Here is a 23,938-nt window from a genome sequence, read left to right on the forward strand (position 1 = left end):
TGAATTCACCCTTTTAATGTTGCACCTTGTCGACACTTTCTACATTTTTTTAACAATATATAATGTTATAGTTCTTATATATTTTATAACAACGTATTTACAAGTTTAATGAATACCTTCTTTTCATGTTCTTTCCTCCATTCTTTGTATTCTTCACTATCCATCTTTGACTGTGCGATGTAAGGTTCCTTATCAGCATCACTCATCGAATTCCATTTCTCCAACACATCATTTCTCACCTAATATTAAGCATAAACGTTTCTTAATCAATACATTAACGCTAAATAATACTCAAAGTCAATTTCAATTTACATACCGAACCGATGTGTTTGCCACCTTCCTTCATCCTTTGGCATTCGGTCATACTGTCAACATTTAAAATTTGTAATCAATTTAAAGTTCTTAAATACTTTAATCCAATTACAATTTCAACAATAATAACAAAAAGACATTGATACTTACTAGAAATACATATATCCACCCTTTGGTTGCTTTCGAGTCTCGACCTCAATTTCAAAGTCATCTGCGCCACCAACAATTTTTCCACCCATTGACTCCATTTCTCCTTCATATATCAGTTTACGCAAATCAAATCAAATACTTGTTACATACACTTTATTCAATATACAAATATAGATAACTACTCTTGTGGTAAAACAGTTTTCTTCAAAAGAATTTGAATATCCACTACAAAATGTGTCGACACATTTATACAACCTAAAATATAATTTTCTAACTATAATATTATATATGTATCTATATTTATTTTCTACCTATAATATTATATAATCGGTCCCAAATACTTCTTGGCTTCGATTCGAAATCCCCAAACTAAACCCAAAAACCCTAATTCCTATTTCTTTTAAACAAATGGGAACACTCAATACTCCAAGTATCGGCACATTTATACAACCTATAATATCATTTTCTACCTATAATATTTAATAAAAGTATCGATATTTATATTTTACCTAGAATATCACTTTATACTTGTAATCGGTCCCAAATGCTTCTTTACTCCAAAACCCCAAACAACACATAAAAACTTTATTTCTGATTACTGTAATAATAAAAAACTAGGGTTTCGACAACGTACTTTTCGATTCGACTGCAGCAACAAACAAACAAATAAACTTCGCTTTAGAAACGCCTTCTAAAATGTAGCAACAATTACGCTTCGATTTCAAAAACTCGTTCGTTCTATCTATTTTTAGAGGATATTTAACTATGCCCTTTATATTTTCATTGGATATGTTATTTATATTTAATCGATACAACTACAAAAGTGTCGATACTTTTATGTCAGGTGTCGATACTTTCGATAGTATAATTACATATTTCTTTGAAAGTATTGATAATTTATTACGCGTACTTAATAAGTATCGACACTTTAAATATATCCGGTAGCACTTTACCGATTTTGTCATTTCGAGACCGGTTTTGTCATATTTTTACATGTTATATCGTTGTGGACCGATACATTGTTATAAAGTATCGACACTTTATAGGCGCTAAAACTGCTTCTCTTTTAAATTCACAAAGTGTCGATACTTATATTAAAGTATCGACACTTTAAATATATTCGGTCGCTCTATACCGGTTTTGTCCTTTAGAAACCGATTTTGTCATATTTTTACTTGTTATATCGTTTTGGATCGATACATTATTATAAAGTATCGACGCTTTATGAGCGCTAAAACTGCTTCTCTTTTAAATTCACAATCTGTCGATACTTATATTAAAGTATCGACACTTTCAATATATTCGGTCGCTCTATACCGGTTTTGTCCTTTAGAAACCGATTTTGTCATATTTTTACTTGTTATATCGTTTTGGATTGATACATTGTTATAAAGTATCGACACTTTATGGGCGCTAAAACCGCTTCTCTTTTAAATTCACAAAGTGTCGATTCTTATATTAAAGTATCGACACTTTCAATATATCTGGTATCGCTTTACTGGTTTTGTCATATTTTTACCTGTTATATTGATGTGGATCGATACAGTTTTATAAAGTATCGACATAAACCGCCAAGCTAAGTTTGCCAGTTGCCAAATTTTTTAATATTTCTTCATGATTTAGACCTACTATATTATTATTACTCAAAATTTCCGGTAGCACTAAACCAAATTTGTTAAATGTCTTTTAATGTATCCGGTAACGCCGTATTTTAGTCGTATATTAGCCCACCTTTCTTGTGAGAATCCCACACAATTACCTGGGGTTTTTTTTCAGTTTTATTGCGCAACAATCTAATTTAAGATTAAAAATGGTTGGTTTGAGGTGCAATTAAAAATATAATTTTTTAAGTAAGCATTTAAAATTGTGTCCGACGAATAAATCGATCAAGAAGATAAACAATTGACTTTTGAGTCTTTGCTAACACTTGACAAAGTTTTAAAATTGTTGATGTCATTCTCAATTCAAGACCTCGAGCTTCTAATTCAAAATGTTCTAATTGAGCATTTAAGTGCTATCTTTCCTGCTTCGTAAAGTCTTATAGGTAAAATTTATATGCAAGCTTACATATATCACATCAATACAAAATGATTTAAAAACATCCTTCGATCCAAAGCAGAACTAAGCTTAAGTAACTCTACCATGTCATCTTTGAATCTAATGTTCATCTCATGCATATGAGAATCAATAGCTGAGATAAATATATCAACACAGTAGCGATATCCAACTGAGATGGAATCTTGTTAGAAACCTCTCTCTGCTACCTTTATACAAAGAGTTCATATAAATTATTTATTTATCATGTTTATCACAAAATGATGTTATCTTTTCAAGTAAAGGATTTTACCCTACTTCTCTGAACTTTTGTATAAGTTTTTTTGAATTTGATACAAAGCATTTAGTATCTCTTGAGATTTATATTACAAAATTTGTCTAAAATCATCCGTGATGCTTAGAATATCTATCATGAGATGCAAGATGAATACAAACTCAAAAGATGTCACCACATTATAAACAATCTTTTTCATTTTTCTAAGTCAATTTTCTCCTTGCATCTGTTTTTTTATAATGTTTTGTTATTGTATGTAATCTTTTCTCCTACAATGTACATCCTCACACTTGTCTCATTGCAGGTTTTGGTCCACTAACCAGTTTACATATTCAGTTCTAGTGTAAACAAAACTAGATTCAATTTATTTAAAAAATATTTTTAAAATTTAAATTATTCAAATTAATTTTATTTAATGATTTAAACTTTAAGTTTTAAAAAATTAGAGTTAATCAATATCATAATATTTAAAAAAGTATAATAAAATTTTATAAATTATATTTAAATAAAAAAATAAATGAAACTTAAGTAATAAAAAATAACTATAATAAAATAATACTCACCAACCAAGACAAATTTGATGGGATATTGTGTTAGAAAAATTGACTTACATAAAGAGTTGAAAAAATTATTTTATCAACTATGATGAAATGAACAGTGTTTGGAATAAAACAACCAGAACATCTACCGTTTTTGAAAAGATATCTAAAAGACACATGATGTCTTCTTCAAATTGTATGTAGTTAGAATAATTAAAAGATACATCTTTCCAAGTTTGCTTTTATATTTTCTATAATTGGAGTAAATTTGTATTATGTTTATCAAACATATTATTTAATTTTGATAAAATAAAAAATGAATATAGAAAATATTTAGCAACAAATGGTTTTTTTTAATAAATTATAAATTTAATTATAGTTTTACATAGAGGGAAGAGATTTAAGGGAAATAGAAGGAGGGAATATAAAAGAAGGAAGAAGAATGTTCTTAGTGAGTCTAGAACCCATGACTTAAGAGAATATGAAGAAACAAAGATGAACAAATTGACCACTCGATCAAATAGGCTAAACTCACGATATAATGCACTCAAAATAAATAAATTACGATCTAATGCACTCACTATATTATTTGCTGAAATAGGGCGAAATCAACAGTGGCCGTAGGTCGCCATGCCTTCCGGGCGACCTACTACGTCGCCATGGCTTCCCGAGAGAGATAATGGACATTTGCATGGCACATGCATGTCCCCAACAGGTCGCCATGCATTCCCCAACACCCCTACAAGGTCGCCAACCACTCCCAGTGACCTACAAGGTCGCCATGCACTCCCAGCGACCTTGTAGGTCGCCAAGCAATCCCGGCGACCAAGCTTCACGTGCCCCTCTGCTCCCGTGCTCCTCTCCTTCTCGTGAAATCACCTGCTTCATGCAGCAATGCATGCATGTGAAGCCGTGAATTATTGGTTCAATTATTGAACCATTGCAGCGTGAAATCAGCTGCTGCCATGTAAACATATTATTGGTGAAATAATTGAGGCAGCCGGTGACATTATTGGTGAAATAATTGGTGCAAACAATTATATATGGGGTGTGCATTATCGTGAGAACATAAAAGAAAGAAAGGGAGAAGAGATTGCAGCAGAAGAAAGGGAGAAGAAATTGCAGCCGAGAAAGAAAGAAAGGGAGAAAGGAAACGAAGAAGAAGAAAGGGAAATAAGGCTCTTGTGAGGTATTTTTTTATTTAAATTAGTTTATTATTATAAATGTTTAATTTGTTAGTTTAGGGTTTATGGTAAAAAAATCAGTTAATTAGTTTGTTAATTTAGGGTTATATGATTGTTAGTTTAAGTTATATTATACATAAATAAAAAATTATTTAATTAGTATGTTTGATAGTTATATAGTTAAAAAATAATTAATTAGTTTGTTTTGTTAATCGTTAGTTATATAAAAAAATTATTTAATTAGTTTGTTGTAGTTAAATAGTTAAGTTATATTTGTTTGTTGAATTTATATTATATAAAAAATTAGTTAGTAAGTTTATCAGTAGTATATTATAATGAAAAAATAGTTTATTAGTTTTAGTTATATAAAAGAATATTTTATTAGTTGTTTAAGGGTTTAGCGTTTACGTTTAACTTATATTTAAAAAAGTTTAGTCTGTTAGTTTATTAGTTTATTATATTAAAGTTTAGTGTTGTAAATTAGTTAGTTAGTTTATATTAGATTATATTAAATGATTTTTTAAATATTGTTGTTTAATTTTTTTTACAGATTCATCCAATGGCTGACCAAATTCCACTGTTGAGGCTTGACAATGAACATATTTCAAGTCATTTGGGAATAATGGTAAATAAAATATTTGTTTAATGAATTATAATTAATAAATATTTGAATATTATTTTATGATTGTGATAACTTTTTTGAAATATTTAATTGTAGGAGGATGAGCAGCGAGTCCTTCGTCTTCGGCTACATAAAGTGCCCAAGCCACACAGATTGATAGAAGAAAACTTGCAGGAGGCTGGATTTTGGTATGTAACATTTGTGCGAGATTACAAGTTGGTCTCAGGTTTGATCAGTGCCTTGATTGAGCGTTGGAGACCAGAAGCGCACACGTTTCATTTGCCGTGTGGAAAATATACGATAACTATGGAGGATGTGGCATTGTAACTCGGGGTCTAAACAAATGGGATGCCAGTGGTAATGTCACATGAGTTTAATAATGTGGCACAACTTTGTAGCTTGTTTCTTGGGAAAACGCCCGTACCACCAGAGTGTATAGGGTGGCGTGTGAGGTTGTCATGGTTGAAGAATGAATTTCAGCTTCAACCAAATAGTACGGAGCACGAAATTATATATGCAACACGAGCATATATATTACAGTTGATTGGGGGTATTTTAATGCCGGATAAATCCGGTAGTTATGTTCACACTCAATATCTTCTTTTTTTAAGAAATTTTGAGAATAGTAGGCAATATAGCTGGGGATCAGCGATATTGACGTTCTTGTATCGTGAGATGTGCAAGGCGTCATTAGTCGTGAATGATAATAATACAGCAGAAATCGGTGGATGTCTGTTGCTGCTACAGTCATGGGCTTGGCATAGACTTCCGTTTCTGACACCGATTAGTCGGACTGCGGTTGACTTTCCGCTTGCCAGAAGGTAATATGAATTCTCTATTTTAATATAAAATATTAAATATAAAATAAAAATGACCATATTTTTGTTTTGATTGATATACATATGGAGGCATAAAATTGAAGGCACGGGGTTGGTGCACAACAACATTAAAGAGTTCAGGCTGAAGATCGACATTAAGGAAAAAAAGAAGGTATGTATAATCTGTTATTTTTAATTATTATTTAAATTAACTATATTATTTGATTTAAATAAATTTTATTGTTTTTTTAATTTTACAGTTTAATTGGAGATCATACATGAATGAAGAAATACTTGCGTTGATACCACACGATATTTTAGATGGGTTTCAATATTGGTGTGTTGTTACACCATTGATCAATTTTGCGTTTGTTGAGATCCAATTTGGGGATAGAGTGTTGAGGCAATTCCACTTCCACCAACCTATTCCGCGGAGTCCATGGGATCATGACCTCCTCCAAATCTTAGATGGTCGTCGTCAGGTGAATTGGGTTGAGACGCATGACCAGCTGCACAGATTTGATGGTCGTCGTAAAGAAAATGTTAATTGGGTTGAGAAGCATGCAACCTACATTAATGCTTGGAACAATAGGGCTTCATTCATGCCAACTCTTGACGACATTCAAGACGACGACTTTAATTTTGAGACTTCGGCTTACTTTGCTTATTTTTTGGATAATGGAAAGCCATTCTTGACAACAATTGTAGAGAGGCGACAATTTTTGAGGTTTAAGAAAAGATTTGGTAAAGCTGAATACTCTCTACCACGTGGAAGTGGGAGTTCATCTCAACAACCTGAAGCGGAAATGACCGATGTGGATAATAGCGCACCACAACCGTTCGACGATGCATACATACCAGAGTTTGTGCAGCCTGATGCATCCATCTACTCTCCCATGTTTTCGTCGACGTATGACTTTGAACACATGTCAGTTCAAATGCCCCCAACGAATGAGGAGGATGGGTACCATACTCCTGAGCAACCACAACGGCCACAACGCATCAGACGTCCGTCCCAACATTATCATTCAACAACACCCCGACATCGGCAACAATTATAAACTAGTTTTTTATTTGTTACAAATTTAATATTGACATTAGACTAGTTTTTTCAAACCTTAAAAAATTCGACATATTTATAATGATTTTTAGTATCAAATCATTATTATAATTTCATTACTAGTTAGGTAACGAAAATATGGTTAATTGAACCAAATATTGTTCATTGTTCAAGTCGTAAATCATTACTATCAAATCATTACTAAATCATTAATATCAAATCATTAAATATTAATAATAAATTATTATTACTAATCATTACTAATCATTACTATCAAATCATTAAAAATTAATAATAATTTCATTATTACTAATCATTACTAAATCATTAATATCAAATCATTAAATATTAATAATAATTTCATTATTACTAATCATTACTAATCATTACTATCAAATCATTAAAAATTAATAATAATTTCATTATTACTAATCATTACTATCAAATCATTAAAAATTAATAATAATTTCATTATTACTAATCATTACTATCAAATCATTAAAAATTAATAATAATTTCATTATTACTAATCATTACTATCAAATCATTAAATATTAATAATAATTTCATTATTACTAGTCATTACTAAATCATTACTATCAAATCATTAAATATTAATAATAATTTCATTATTACTAATCATTACTAATCATTACTATCAAATCATTAAAAATTAATAATAATTTCATTATTACTAATTATTAATATCAAATCATTAAAAATTAATAATAATTTCATTATTACTAATCATTAATATCAAATAATTAAATATTAATAATAATTTCATTATTACTAATCATTACTATCAAATCATTAAATATTAATAATAATTTCATCATTACTAATCATTACTAAATCTTATAAATACATAGAAATTCATAGAAATACATATATCATTACTAATGATGAGGCCTATATCTTGGTAAATTAGGACAATTGTTTTTTGAATGGCCTTCACCCCTACATAATCCGCATCTCTTTGCTTGACCTCTCTCTCTAGCATGAAAATCCATACTGGTATGAATACGAGTGGACTCAGGTCGACCCTTTGGACTTCTGCGAAGCATTGGATTTGGCAGCCATTCGTCATGATCTTTTCTGGGCCAATATGATTCATTCAGTATCTGTCTGAACGCATAGCTGTAGACATTTAATATCCTACGTAGGTGAAAGCACTCATCAACATAAGTGTATGCGCTTACACCAACATACATACATGCAGCGACTGCATGAGCACATGGATATTTCCATGCCTGAAAACGACCAAAATCATACCATTTCTATCGTAAATCAACTCTAAATGTTTGGTCTTCTCCTCCGATGTTACGGCGTATGCACGACACGACAAAAGTATAACCAACTCGGTCGAAATTATGAACAACCATTGATGTTGCCAATCGCTCATTTGCTTCCATTGCTTCCACCACTGTAGGAGCCCAAGTTTTACCTCTATTTATAAGACTCTCTATTTCTTTGCCTTTGTCCGACCAAACTTTAGCCAATCTAAAGTACGTCTCTTTCATCACACTCGCAATTGGGAGATGGCGTGTACCTTTTAGTACCGAATTAATGGCCTCAGCAAGGTTTATGGTCATATGTCCGTATCTCCGACCTTCAACGTATGCTTGTGACCATTTTTCCCGCGGTATTTTTGAAACCAATTCCAAACACACTGATCATCGTAAAATACCTTTAAATTCTCCAATCTCTTGTCAAAATTTGGTCGACGTAGTTCGTATCCTGTTTCATAATATACTGTGTTAAACCGCAATTAAAAAAACCATGTAAAAAAATGCACAAATATTGAAAATAAAACTTACCCATGCTGACTATCTTGCTACGAATATGTGCGTTATGAAATTGGTCGATACTATTCTTGCCAATATGACGGATACAAAATGTCGGATATGCATACGGAGGTATCCAACGACTTCCTGGTCGTTCAATTGCCGTCAAAATACCCGTTCCTCTATCGGATATCAAGCAAACTCCATCTTCACGAACGACATATTGACGTAGATTGGTCAGAAAGAAATCCCAAGCCTCTGTTGTCTCTCCCTCAACAATGGCGAATGCAATTGGGAAGATATTTCGCTCACCATCTTGAGCAACTGCCATCAAAAGTACATGCCTATATTGACCATACAACCAGGTACCATCTACTTGGATCATACGTTTGCAAAATGGAAATCCTTCAATACATGCCTTGAATGCCCAAAATAGTCTATGAAATATTTTCTTCCCTGGCAGAAGTTGACATTCTTCGTCATATGCGGGCATGGTTTGAGACTTCACTATGGTTCCTGGGACAAATCGCTTCATTGCTTGTAGCAAATGTGGTAGCTCATTGTACGATGTATCCCAATCTCCATAAGTCAGCTTCATTACCTTCATCTTCGCATTCCACACTTTGCCATATTTTACTTGATATCCAAATTGGCTTCGAATAGATGCAGCTAACACTGAACAAGATATCCTTGGATCCTTTTCAACAATCGCCTTCACGTATTCACATATTACATCGGAGTCCAATAGTCGGTGGTCTTGTTCGATGAAGTTTCGTAAACATGTGTGCGGACCATTGTACCTCGTGATGACCCAAACATCGTGCCTTTGATTTTTTGACACTCTGATCTTCCACTTGCACTCTAGGCCATATTTTACACACTTCGGGTATAGGGTTTTCTGGTTGGACTCTGCAACATGGATATCAACATGGCATTTTATGCAGTACTCTTTAATCGCCAGGGTAGCTTCATTTTTTCCTCTGAATTGCACCCCAACTGAAAATTCACCAGAATTATCGAATGATTCAATCATTTGGTATGGAGGTAAATGTGGCATGTCTGGGAATTCAGGTGCCCTCATCGCATCATAGTCTATCTTGTACATGTGAGGAGTAGCTTCATACGGTGCCGGAACTTCATCAATTGCACCTCCGCCAAAAATATTTTTGTCGCCGCCCAAAACGGGTTCTTCGGTTTCTTCATATTCGCTTGAATCATCATGAATTTCTCCCCATCGATTTTCAGCATCAATATCAACAACCAATTCCGGTATGTTTCTCGCCTCATACTCTGCTGCTGCAGATGTCCCCCCGACTTCATTTACACTTTCCAATAGTGCCATAAAACTGTTCGGGAACTTGTATGTCGGCTCCTCAAACTGACTATATAAAGCCATTTCAGATGGATTTTGAGCCACACCTCTTGATGACCCAGGAACATCACATATGTTACGTACATCAACAAATAACTCAATAACTGATATATTGGTTGACTCATGTAATCTAACCATGGTTCTAATATCATCATCTTCTTCAAGTGGAACTGCAGCATATCTGACTGGGTTGGGGCATATCATAAACCTATACCTCAAACCATCAACTGCAGCTCGAATTTTTCTTTCTATCTTATGCTTCATTTCTATAAATGTGATGTCTTTTTTGAACATCATATTTATTGTTTTTTCAGACTGAAAAACTACTCTGACCTCATTTTCCATAATATGTCCATTATAATGGACAATCGTGAAAAAGATGTTGCTCATTTTCTCTACAAATAAAAAAATAAATTAATTTAGATTAAAAAGTTAGATAAGATAATTTCATAAATCATTAAATCATAAAATATAATAATATAATATACTATTATATTAATGATCAAATAAAATTTGTTATTTAATTTGATTGATTGATTACTAATATTACTAATAATGATTTAATAATTATTATTAATCTAATGATTTGATATTTAATGATTTAATAATAATATGATTTAGTCATGATTACTAATAATTATTTATTATAAATATTTAATGATTTATATTTGATACTAATCATTTAGTAATTATTACTAATAATAATGATTAGTTTGATAATATTTTTTATTTCTTAAAAATATCAAACAAATTTGTTAGGCAGAACTGTCGAGATAATGTTCTCGAAAGAATTATTTCGTGAGATAATGCGTTGACCGGATTATTTCATTCAATTAATTTTTACTCTTTACTAATTACACATATAATATAAATTAAACAAAATATTTTTAAAACAACACTAAATATTTTTAAACACAATATTTTTTTAAACAGAAATTATCTCGCACAAATTATCTAATATAAACTTACTAACTAACTAATTTACACATACACAACAACTAAAAATGGACAACAAAAAATAATAAATTACCTGCGTATTTGTGTCTTCTTCCTTTCCTTTCTAACAACTAATTAAGCACTAATTAATTTTTTTATAATATAACTTCAACAAACAACCTAATATACGTTTAAAGATACTAACAAATTAATTAATTTTTTTATATTTAATAACTTAAACTAAGAAACTAATTAACGAATTTTTTATATAATATAATATATAACTTAAACTAACAAACTAATATAATATAACTTAAACTAACAAACTAATTAACTAAATTTTAGTTTTACCCTAAACCCTAAGCTAACAAACTAATAATTTCATATAATAAACTAAATTAAACAATAAAAAATTACCTCAAAAAAATGTTTGAGCCTTTATCTTCTTTTCTTCTTCTTCCTTTTCTTTCTCTCGATAAAGTTTCTATATGTGTTGCTTCTACTTTTACCCTAAACCCTAAACCTCCATATCCTCTATATAAAGAAAATGAGCGTTGGAGAGCGTCATTAAATTTGATTGTTGAAGCAAATAATATTGAGCATTGAATCGTGTAACTATTGAGCGTTGAAAGGCTGCAATTCAACAGCAATATTTGCTGCATTTAGCAGCTAAATTAACGTTTATGGATGCAGGAATCTCCCAGCTATGGATGCAACGCATGCATGAGGGAACAGAGAGTTAAAGCTTGGCTACAATCTCCCAGCTATGGATGCAGGAATCTCCCAGCTATGGATGCAACCCATGCACGAGGGAGCAGGTTAAGTCGAGGCTTGGTCGCCGGGATTGCTTGGCGACCTACAAGGGAGTGAATGGCGACCTTGTAGGTCACTGGGAGTACTTGGCGACCTTGTAGGGGTGTTGAGGAATGCATGGCGACCTGTTGGGGACGTGCATGTGCCATGCAAACGTCCATTATCTCGCCCGGGAAGCTGGCGACGTAGTAGGTCGCCCGGAAGGCATGGTGACCTACGACCACTGTTGATTTCGCCCTATTTCAGCAAATAATATAGGGAGTGCATTAGATCGTGATTTATTTATTTTGAGTGTATTATATCGTGAGTTTAGCCGATCAAATATGTTTGTTCAACCAATAAATTTTTGAATTATTTTTTATTAATTATTATACATCCTACAAGAGCATATATGATACTACTAACAAGGCAGAATCAAGTCGGAATTTGAAAATTTTGAGTTAATCGAAATATAAAAAATTTAACTGAGTATTTTGATTTTTTTCAAGTTGGTCCTTGATTTTCTTATTCCTTTAATTTATCCTTTGTTTAAACTTCACATTTTAATCAAATTTGAACCACATGCTCTTAAATAATTGTAGAATACACATGTATCTTCAATTCTTCTTTTTAATAACAAATATTCTATTTTTTTAAAAATTTAATATCTCAACTTTGTATGATTTACTCATTCCTTAATTCTTCCATTTCAAGTCCATTTTTATCAAATTTGAACCACATGCTCCTATACCACTATAGAATACCTATATAACTTTAATTCTTATTTCTAATTACACATTTTTTTTATCTTTTTGAATTTAGTCCTCAACTTTGCATGATTTCCTCATTCCTTCAATTTCTTGTTAACTTTAAGTCATTTTTTCATCAAATTTTAATCATGTCCTCCTAAATCATTGTAGAATAAATACGTATCTTCAACTCTACTTTTTTTATAACAACATTTTGTATTTTTTGATTTAATCCCTTAACTTTATATGATTTCCTCTTTTCTTCAAATAATCCTTCATTTTAAGTCTATTTTGACCAAATTTGAACCACATGCTCTTATACCACTATAGAATACCTATATAACTTTAATTCATGTTTTTACCTACAAAGTTACTATTTTTTCAATTTAGTCCTTAACTTTACATTTTATTTAATTTGATCTTTCGACTTTAACTTTTTACAATTTCTTTCTTTTTATCAAGTTCTTAATCACTTTATAATCTCATCAATACTTTATCCTCAAAATACACTCTTTGAAAATAATATTATAAATATTTTTTTATAATTTTAGATCGTATTTAATCTATTAAAAAAACATTACAATATGAAAAATAATATGAACAAATACATACTTATATCTTATATGGTTAGAGAAAATCAATAAACTGAAATCAATTCATATCATAATATCATAAATAATTACAGTTAAATTTGTATAGAAACTCATAATCCTCAACTTGACTTAACAATTGTTTTTAAAAAAATAACAATAAATCATAAAATATGATTCGCCAATTAAATTAACTTAATATTTTTACTAGGATGGACTCGATCAAATATTTACCCTTGGTTTATGCTACAGTGTGTGACCTGTCTTGAATGTTTCCATTGTTGAAAAAGCACCTCAATGCAATCTCATAAGCAGAAAATATAGCCCCATTGACTACAAAAGCTCGAGCAACAGCAGTCCCTAGTCCTCTCCATAGAACACTATATCCTTCCTGCTTCACACTTTTCTGAAGACAGTCAATGATGCCTTTGTACTTGTGTGCGGTGGCCGGCGACTGAGCCTGCAGTCTAGTCTTTACAACATCCAAGGGATAACAGCAAACCCAGCTAGCAACCCCCGCTAAGCCTCCTGCCATCACCATCGTTCTCAGGGTTTCTTCCCCGCTCTTTCTGCACCCCGGATGAAGCTGCTCTCGCACATACTCGTACGTCCAAAAGTAGAACCCATGAGCAGGCGCATCTCGAAGCGCAGAGATGGTGAAACCGCGGTATAATCCCCTCAACCCTTCTGTTTTTAGTATGGTTTTAGCGACACTCATCGGCCCTGTATGAGAACTTGTGTTCTGCAATTGCAGGCGGATTTTTACTAGTTCTACAGGAGAAAGCATGATGCTTTGTAAGGCTCCGGTTCCAAGCCTCCTAGTGCAACACCTTTGTAGGAGGGTGGATCGCTGGAAGAAGAACACGAGTCGAATGCTCGTGAAAGAATGGCGTATATCTGGAAAACCATTACGTTCTGAAAGGTTACTGACGCCAATGGCGCAGCCATGCCTCTATAGAGTGCACCGGGTCCTTCCCAGGAAACCACCCGACCTAGGATGCTAGGGGCGGAGCCCGAATCCATGTTTTGTAGCCGGATTCTGAGGGTGTCGAGCGGATAACCGGAGACGATGCAGGCCATGCCACCGAAACCTCCGGCCACAAATTCTTTTCCCCAGCTGCTTCGAAGAATCTCGGGCCAGAAATCCATTACATCCACCAAATTTAATCACCCAAAATAATCGAAATAAGAAGTTTTCTTGCTTTTATCATATTAAAAACCGTTATGGTCTTATTTGAGTAGATTTAAAATATTAAGTTTTAATTTATTTTTTTAAAATGTTATTATTTAAATATATTCGAAAAGATTAGATATTTATTTAAGAGAAAATAACCTCAGTGACCAAAAATCCCATATAATATACGATTTTAACCAACTTTTTCCGGATTTGCCAAAATGACCAACAAAATCGCAATGTGATCGCTAATTCGCAACGCGATCTCCATTATCGCAAACCAGTTTCCAGATTCGCAACGCGATTATGACTATCGCAATGCAATTTTCTAATTTCGCGTTGCGATTTTCCCAATTCGCAATGCGAATAAGTAAATCGCAATGCGATACTGACTATCGCAACGCGATAATACAAAATCGCAACGCGATACTGACTTTCGCAACGCGATTCTGACTTTCGCAACGAGATTATGACTATCGCAACGAGATAATACAGAATCGCAATGCGATTTTCAAAGTTCGCAACAGGTTTTAGTTTCGCAACATCCTTCTGAGTGGGACATACCAGATGACTTACAAACAGTTTTGCCACCAGCCATGGACAGAAGGCTACCTGGTCGACCAAAAAGTCACGATCGTATACCGTCTAAGGGTGAAGAGAAGAAGAGATCGACATGTAGTCGGTGCAAGGAAAGTGGTCATACAAGGTTGACATGTGGTTCACCAGTGCCATCACAATCATCTTTTCCTCTACCAAAATATGGATTCTCATCAAAATCCAAAGCTCATATGGTGTCAAGCAAAAGGCAATCAAAATCGCAATCATCTTCAAAATCCCAATCACAACCACCTTCACCTTTTGGGACTGTTAACTTAGGTGATTTTTAAATGCAAACGTTGTATTATGTGTATTTTATGTGTGCACTTTTAACATTTTCAGTTAGGCATGTATTAGTAACTTGAGTTTGAACATTGCTATGATATGTTCAGTTGTTATCACTTATTAGACATTCATTTGACTATCGCAATGGGGAAATCGCAACGTGAAAATGGCTATCGCAACGAGAAAATCGCAATGCGAAATGAAAATCGCATTGCGATTTTCTCGTTGCGATTTTCATTTCGCATTGCGATTTTCATTTCGCATTGCGATTCTCTCGTTGCGATAGTCAGTTTCGTGTTGCGATAGTCTGTTTTGCCTTCAACATAATGCAGATTGAAAATCAACAAATAAACTATTACATTTCAATCAATTAAACAAGCACAAATAAGAATTATGTACACATCAATTAAACAAATCAACATTTACAAATCATTTTTTACAAATCAATTAAACAATAAAAAAATAATAATAATTCTTATTTCCTCATCAATTATTGAATCAATGAATCAACTTTTGCACCCGTACATCCATTTCACGCAGCTCACTTAAGGATTAACCTGCAGAAACCAAACATTTGCTCAAACAAGACTTCCTACACATCTAAAACCTACAAACAACAAATTATTGAATTCTAGGTACTTAACCAAACATTTTCAAACCAAAAGGAGTATATATGTTAACAAAACTTGTATTTGACTTACCAATTAACAATGGATACTTTCATAACATGGATGCAGGTAGGCAGCGTCTCGAATATATCGCTCTAGCCATATAATGCCGAAACCACAAGCCTACTGCAGCTCTATCTCTATCGGTGGGAGGTAGAAACTCTGTGCTTCCCGTCGTCAAACGTGCCAAGTACATGCATACGAGAGGACCACAATCCCCTCTGGCTCCCGGCGATTGTTGTGGCGCAGTCTCGTCTCTGACAACTGTGACATTGAACTTCTTGTGTCCAGAATGAGTCCAATAATTAATCCCATCCAAGAATTTAGCCAAATGAGAGCTCAATCCCTTGATAATATCTCTCAAATCAGACAGTGATATGTAATTTATCATGCTGTCATATACTATTATCTTCAGGGATGGGAGCTGAAGTTGGACGAGAAGCCAATGACGACGTTCCAAAATAGGGATAAACACCTGCAATCATAAGTAATAATTCATTTATTTGCGTACTTATTTATGAACACCTTTAAAAAATTTAAAAAATAAACACTAACCTTATCGACCTCCCACCATGCAGGATAAAGTTTAGCTTGTCCATTGCCCAACGAAAATGATTCATCTCGTTGATTCTTCAAGTGAACTGCGTGAAAAGCCGACGGCATTATTGTATATCGCGAATTTTTTTTATTTTTTCCTAAGCTTCCTTATTATTAGAAGACGTGACACCCACGCATCGATATGCTGTTTTACAAAAAAAGACATATATTAATGAATTACATTAATTTTTAAAAAAATTAATCAAAATCATATATAAGACAAATATAAGACTTACCTCCCCATCGAAATAGCCACTGTCTTCAACCCCTAATAACACACCCCACCAAGACCGATTAAGCAACAAATACATCTCATCGTTGAGTTTGCTTATGTCAGTGTAACACCCTTGGCTCCGCTCATGTAGATAAAAATCAACTGCGATCTTAGCCCAAAGGGTATTATCCAGAATTGTTTCCGGTAGTTGTCTCCTCTCCACTTCAGATACCGGAAGGGTACTAGCCGGTAACTCATACGAGAGCCAACTCTCATCCATCATGTCCGGCAACGGTGGGGGTTTCTCAATAATTCGATATATTACTCCATGTGAATCGGGCTCTGGAATGGTGGGAGGGACCTCTTCAATGATGACAGTGGCCTCTTGAACGGTGGGGGGGGACTCTTGAGGGATGATAGGGGCCTCTTGAATGATTGGAGGCGACTCTTGAGGGATGATATGTGAGTCGGGCTTCTTCTTACGGAGTCTTCGTACCATTGGGGTGAACGGAGACGTAATAGCACGTGCACGCCATCTGATGCGTGAACTCCGTCATGCAAGGAAAACCCGACGTAAGGCATCCACCTTATCGGGCCGCTAAAAAAAATTAATACATAAATCAGTAAATAAACAGACATGATATTAAACAAAGACAAATATGTTTAAAACTTGCATTGTATTCACCCAAGTCATTATTCTATCATAGTTCACAAAATGCATCAGATAACATTCCAGAAGTAAGCACTTATATAAACATTTAAAAGGACAACATATATAAACATTCCATAAGAAGAATAGTTTACTTTCGCAACACGAAACTTACTTTCGCAATGCGGAAATGGCTATCGCAACGCGGAAATGGCTATCGCAATGCGAAATGAAAATCGCAACGACAAAATCGCAATACGAAATGAAAATCGCAACGACAAAATCGCAACGCGAAACACAAATCGCATTGCGATTTTCATTTCGCGTTACGATTTTCATTTCGCATTACGATTTTGTCGTTGCGATTTTCATTTCGCATTGCGATAGCCATTTCCGCGTTGCGATAGTCATTTTCGTGTTGCGAAAGTAAACTATTCTTCTTCTGCAAATTGAAACTTGAATGGATTGCATTACTTCAACCAAAAGACAAAAACAAAACCAAAAACAAATACTAACAAAAACAGTTTAGCAATATTGGCAGCAACTGAATGAATTTATTAAGCAATCTAAGTGAAATGGTTAATCTAAGTGAAATTACGAGTAAATTTATCATCAAGTTAAATATTAAAAATCTTAAACTTACCTCGTTGCGTAGAGTATGAACCTCAATCTGCAACGATGCTACCATCTCACGTAGAGCGGCTACCTCACTGCGTAAAGTAGACACCTCAACACGCCATGCACCATCGTCTTTACGTAAAGTACCGACCTCCTCACGCAAGGCATTGACCTCATCACGTAACTCCCCTAACTCATCCCGTGGAGGTAGAGAACAGGGAGATAAACGTCGTGGCATCTTTGCCGGTCACCTATCTTGCGGTGATGGTGGAGAAGAGGCTCGATGATGTGACATAATAGGTGATGGCTGTCGTTGTGGAGGTGTATAGTCGGGTCGATCAGGTGATGGCTCTGGGTGAGGTGATAGCTCTGGGTGAGGTGATGGCTCCCGAAGTGGAGGCTGCTCATCATCTGTGCCATCAAAAAAACGCTTACTAGCTTGCCACCAATCAGTGGCAAGCTCAGCTTCCGTGGGTGTCAGCCTCTGTAATGGAGTGTTGGCCTCCTAACAATATAAAAGCTCAAACAAAGTTAAACGTGTACTAGTAATAACTTGATTATAAACATATGGTAATATTTATGTTAACTTACATTATTTATTGTCGTATACCGTAGTAAATCTTCCCATTGCAAGGTTCGTTTCCTCTTCCAGGAAATAGCCTTGGGAATATCATTTGAAGTTTTTATTGCATATGTCTTCATGGCGGGAAAGGCCTCAAATATCCAAATCTACAAACAATATAATAACAAACATTAGTAATTGTTAAATAATTACTTATAATTTTGGAAACATTATATAAAAATTCTTACCTTAAAGGCCCAAATAAAGCCTATCAAAGTGTATTTGGAACCATCGCCATGCAAACTTTTTCGATCATCCAAGGCATACGATAACTTATTCCATGTAGCTTTCCATAAATACGAGCCCCACGGAAACAGGTTCCACGCATTTAGGTCTTCTACCAATTTGATTAGATCATTCGAAATAGGTTGTATGGCCTCTCTGCCTAAAAAGCCGGCATGCAAAAGTATTAGAAGGCATACTCGGACAACATCGACGTCATCCATCCGAGTAAAACCATCTTTCTTATTCAATAATCTCGTCAGGTCTTCCATGTGTAGATTCGGCCTCTCCAGCTCAGGAAAAACCCGGGATAACCATGATGGGCGGGTAATGTGTCTAGTGTACCAACCTACATCATCGTGTCCGAAGCGTAAACCGGTGATTAAGCAAAACTCCTCCCGCCCAAAACACGTATACGCCGGTGGAAAATCAAACCATATCTCTTCATCACGACGTTGTATAGTATCTGGTAGATCCCTAGTCATGGTTTGAAGAAACAAGTGTGTCAGTATCGCATCTCCACCGGGATGTTGTACTTTCAGCCATGGCCCGAAGCAAGTATCCTCAAACATTTTTCTTTGTGCAGGTGAAAGCTTCGACGCAATTGTTTTGGCCAGGCTGACTTTATTTCTTAAGGTCAATTGAGACGAATAAAAGTTCTACAAAAACAATAAACATACTAAGTTAAATATACCAAAAACTACACTGTGAAGATATACCAAAAACAATAATAAACATAAAGAGTAGTAGTTTATTCTTCAAACTTAAATTTGCAACACTGTGAATTTCTTATTTGTCTTTGTTTTTTGGTTGAAGTAATGCAATTCATTCAAGTTTCAATTTGCAGAAGAAGAATAGTTTTTGAAAATGAAAATCGCAACACGAAAATGACAATCGCAACGCGAATTTGACTATCGCAACGAGAGAATAAAATCGCGTTGCGATTTTCATTTCGCGTTGCGATTCTCGGTTGATTTAATAAGCAATCTAAGTGAAATGGTTAATCTATTATTGAAATTACCAGTAAACTTATCATCAATTTCAATATGAAAAACCTAATAATAATGCAAAAATTTCAAAAAGAAAATAATTAAAAAAACTAACCCTCGGTGGTTGATTTGGTTGATTTTCCATTTCTGATTGTGAGGGTGGCTCTGAGAGATGGAGATAGACGGATTTCGCCGGAGATGGGGACGGATATCGTTGGAGATGGGTGAGAGAGTGAGAGATGGAGATGGGACTGAGTTGTGATTTTAGGTTTTAGGTTATGAGTTGCGATTACGGGATATACTGTGGACGGTTCAGTGTTCCAATATATTAATATTCGTGTTTGGAATTTGAAAATAAAATACGCTTTGCGATACTAATGGCACTTTGAAAATCGCATTGCGATTATGTATTATCTCGTTGCGAAAGTCAGTATCGCGTTGCGAAAGTAAGTATCGCATTGCGAAAGTCAGTATCGCGTTGCGGTTTTGTATTATCGCGTTGCAATAGTCAGTATCGCATTGCGATTTTCCAAATTCGCATTGCGATTTACTTATTCACATTGTGAATTGGGAAAATCGCAACGCGAAATTGGAAAATCGCATTGCGATAGTAATAATCGCGTTGCGAATCTGGAAACTGATTTGCGATAATGGAGATCGCGTTGCGAATTAGCGATCGCATTGCGATTTTGTTGGTTATTTTGGTAAATCCGGAAAAAGTTGGTTAAAATCGTATATTATATGGGATTTTTGGTCACTGAAGTTATTTTCTCTTTATTTAATAATTTTAAAATTAAACTTTCTTGGAAATAATCCTTATAAAATCAGACTAATATTATCTAAACATTTAATCTTTATAAATTATGGATATAATTTACGTAGTTTTATAAGTTAAAACTTACTATACTAAATAAAAATAGAAAATTATTAGTAATAAAACAAATATTATTTTTTAACATTCTAATTATTTATAATGTAATTCTATTTTGAACATATTTCAACTTTATTTTAGAATAAATACAAACCTCAACCATGACTTAATTCTCGAGTTCGTAAGAACAAGATGATCTTTAGATTTGACATTCTCGTATGAAGAATCAATTGTCCAATCTCGACATAGTGTCTTTGAGTACAAAGGGATAAAATCCCTTTCGACAAAATTGCACATAAACAATATTATGAAAAATGTCTTCCGAAAGGCGCATTATGATAGGCACACCTTCGATTACGTGGTAGGTCATTCAGGCAGTATGTCTCACCCTTATATCACTCAAGGTCGAAATAAAGAAATGAAGAATAAGAAGACAACAATATAGAAAGAAATGTATGAATTTTATTATAAAAAAACAATGAGTGCAGTACACATCTTTGACAGTATTTGTAAGAGTACGAGCTTGACGTCAATTGACGTGTATGTGTGTCTTATCTTTAATCTCACTTATTTAGAAAATAATATTTAAATATTTCAAAAATCGCATATATAAATAATGTAATATTTGAAAAAATTATGACAAAAACGTTGCTTTTGAGTTGTCAAATATAATTTTTAAATTTGATCTAACTTGTCTTAGTACAACAATTAAAGATAATTTTTGATACTCAAGTTCCCGAGTATTTCATAAGGATAAAATTATCTTTAATTATAATATTAATACGAGTCGGATAAAATTTAAGAATTAACTTTGATAGTTTAAAAGCAATAAGTTTTTATTATGATTTTCTCAAATCCTACGTGATTTATATATGACTTTTTAAAAGTATTTAACTAGACTCTTCTAAATGTAAAATAATTGATTGACTAGATTTAAGATCCATGCATGTTTGTTGTCTTCATTGTTCAACTAGCTTGTGCTTGCATTGTTTTTCTTTTTTTTTCTTCTTTTTAATAAATATTTTAACATTTTTAGCCCATTATTCTTTATTTCTTTGATTTTGACTCAAAGCGACATCAATGTGGGATGTCATCCATAACACTTCTTTCGGAGAGTGATTACACGTTGGTGCACCTTTGCCAAAATAGTTTCATTTTAGTCAATAAATGTATTTTAATAAAAAAAACTAAAAAAAGAGTATCATTGCCATAATATTACGTATATTTTGCTTAAAAGCTAACTGTTTAAATATATGACTTATTAATTTTTTAATCTAATAATTTGAATATTATAAAGATCATTTAAGAGAATCATGTTGAGTCAATCGAACCAATGAAATGGTTACGAGAGGGTGAATTAGTAATAAAAAGACAGATGGAAGCTTTTTTGCAAGAAAATGAAAAATTGGATACAAGCAATTTTGGAGTAGTTCAACTTCCTCAATGAAGTCTACAATACATTCACTACCTTAGTTTCCACACTAAGGATTTCAAAAAATTCACTAATTTGTTCAAACCTTTTAGGATAAAGTGTATTCTTACAATACATTTAGACTTAGACCCCAAAGTCTCAAGTGTACAACCCTCTTCTTAAGAAGAAATTACAAATAACAAACTTTGAAAAATCTCTTACAAGAAATGTGTTTGCACAATTCGGAACAAATAGAACACTTGAAAGAATGAAACAAAGAAGTAAAAAAGTGTTATTGAAAGCAAAATAATATTTGAGAATATTGACTTGAATTTTTTACTATATGTAATTACTTTGACTTTCTCTTTCATCTCTTGTCTTCATATATGACATGGAATCTTGTTTTTATACTTTCATTCAATTCTAGTCGTTTGGGTTGTTGTGGGAGTTAATAGACTCATTGGGAAGAATTTTCCCACAATAAATGTTTCATAAACACTTTGAGTATTGATGCTCGTGCTTGGAGTATCGGCATTACATACATTAAATAAAAAAAATCTAGTCGTTGGGGAAAGAGAGTATCAGTACTGATCAAGGGAGTATCGGTATTGATCAAGGGAGTATCAATATTGGTATTGATACTGGAAGGAGTATCGATACTAAAATTGTGTACTATAATTTTTCATTTATTAAAATCATAAGGACGATATCGGCACTATCACTAAGAGTACTGATACTAGTATCGATATTAAAGAAGTGTCGGTACCAAAATATCTTACTGAAATTTGCATACAGCAAGGAGTATCAGTACTGCTATGAGCAATATTAGTATTACTTTATATTTTTAAGCTATTTGTATCGATACCACGTGAACAATATTAGTACTATTATTGCAGCATTGGTACTCGATTAAAATCAGAAACCCTTTGTAAAAATGTTTGAAAATTATTTTGAGTATGTGACTCAATTTTTCAATAGTAAGTTTTTTACCTTAAAAAGAATTTCTAAATTCGAATGACCGAATCAAATATAATCTTTTAATTTTTTTTTCAAATTATTAATTACTTTTGGTATTTCAAAATATCAAATATATTTAACAATCGTCTCTTTTTGATATAACAATACCTTTGAAATATTTTAAGATTTTCTTGAAAAATACATCTCGTTACTCTAACATTTCTCTCTTTTTTTGTTAAATCAAAAAGATTAAAAAATTATATATATATATATATATATATATATATATATATTGTGAAGATCAAAATTACCAAATAAGGTTAGTGAACAATATCAACTATCCTTAAATAATAAACGTTGTCATAATTAACAAAATAAACATGCCTCAAATATCATAAAATCCATAATATGTCAAATATCCAACATAAAAATCAAATAAAAGCATCTTAATACCATAAATACTAAAACACCCAAATCATCCAAAATAAAAATAACCAAATCAAAGTATGATGAGACAATATCCAAAAACATCCAAAATATAAGCACTCAAAATGAAAAAGCAATCAGGCATTCGACAGAGAATGAGGATCAAGATTAAAAGACGAAGCGAGAAAAGAAACAAGGTTATGATAGAGAGCTTCTATGATATTCGTAATTATGTTAAATATAGCAAGTAAATCACGCTGGGAGTTCACTTACATCACCTCCAATGTTAACTGTCGAGAAGCAATCTCTAAAATCTGAGTTCCCAAAGTAGTAAAGTGAGACTACATGGTAGCAAGGAGGCATCACACTAGCATTCTCACCATGGTTGCGATGAGGAT

General features: G+C 33.2%; 1 pseudogene; it reads right to left on the minus strand.

The window, feature by feature from the left end:
- Window positions 1-13,481: 13,481 nt before the first annotated feature.
- On the minus strand, window positions 13,482-23,592 carry LOC120135613 (annotated as a pseudogene).
- Between the last annotated feature and the right edge of the window lie 346 nt (window positions 23,593-23,938).

The sequence above is a fragment of the Hibiscus syriacus genome, unplaced genomic scaffold (assembly GCF_006381635.1).
Source record: "Hibiscus syriacus cultivar Baekdansim isolate YM2019G1 unplaced genomic scaffold, ASM638163v2 tig00110610_pilon, whole genome shotgun sequence".
Taxonomy (NCBI): domain Eukaryota; kingdom Viridiplantae; phylum Streptophyta; class Magnoliopsida; order Malvales; family Malvaceae; genus Hibiscus; species Hibiscus syriacus.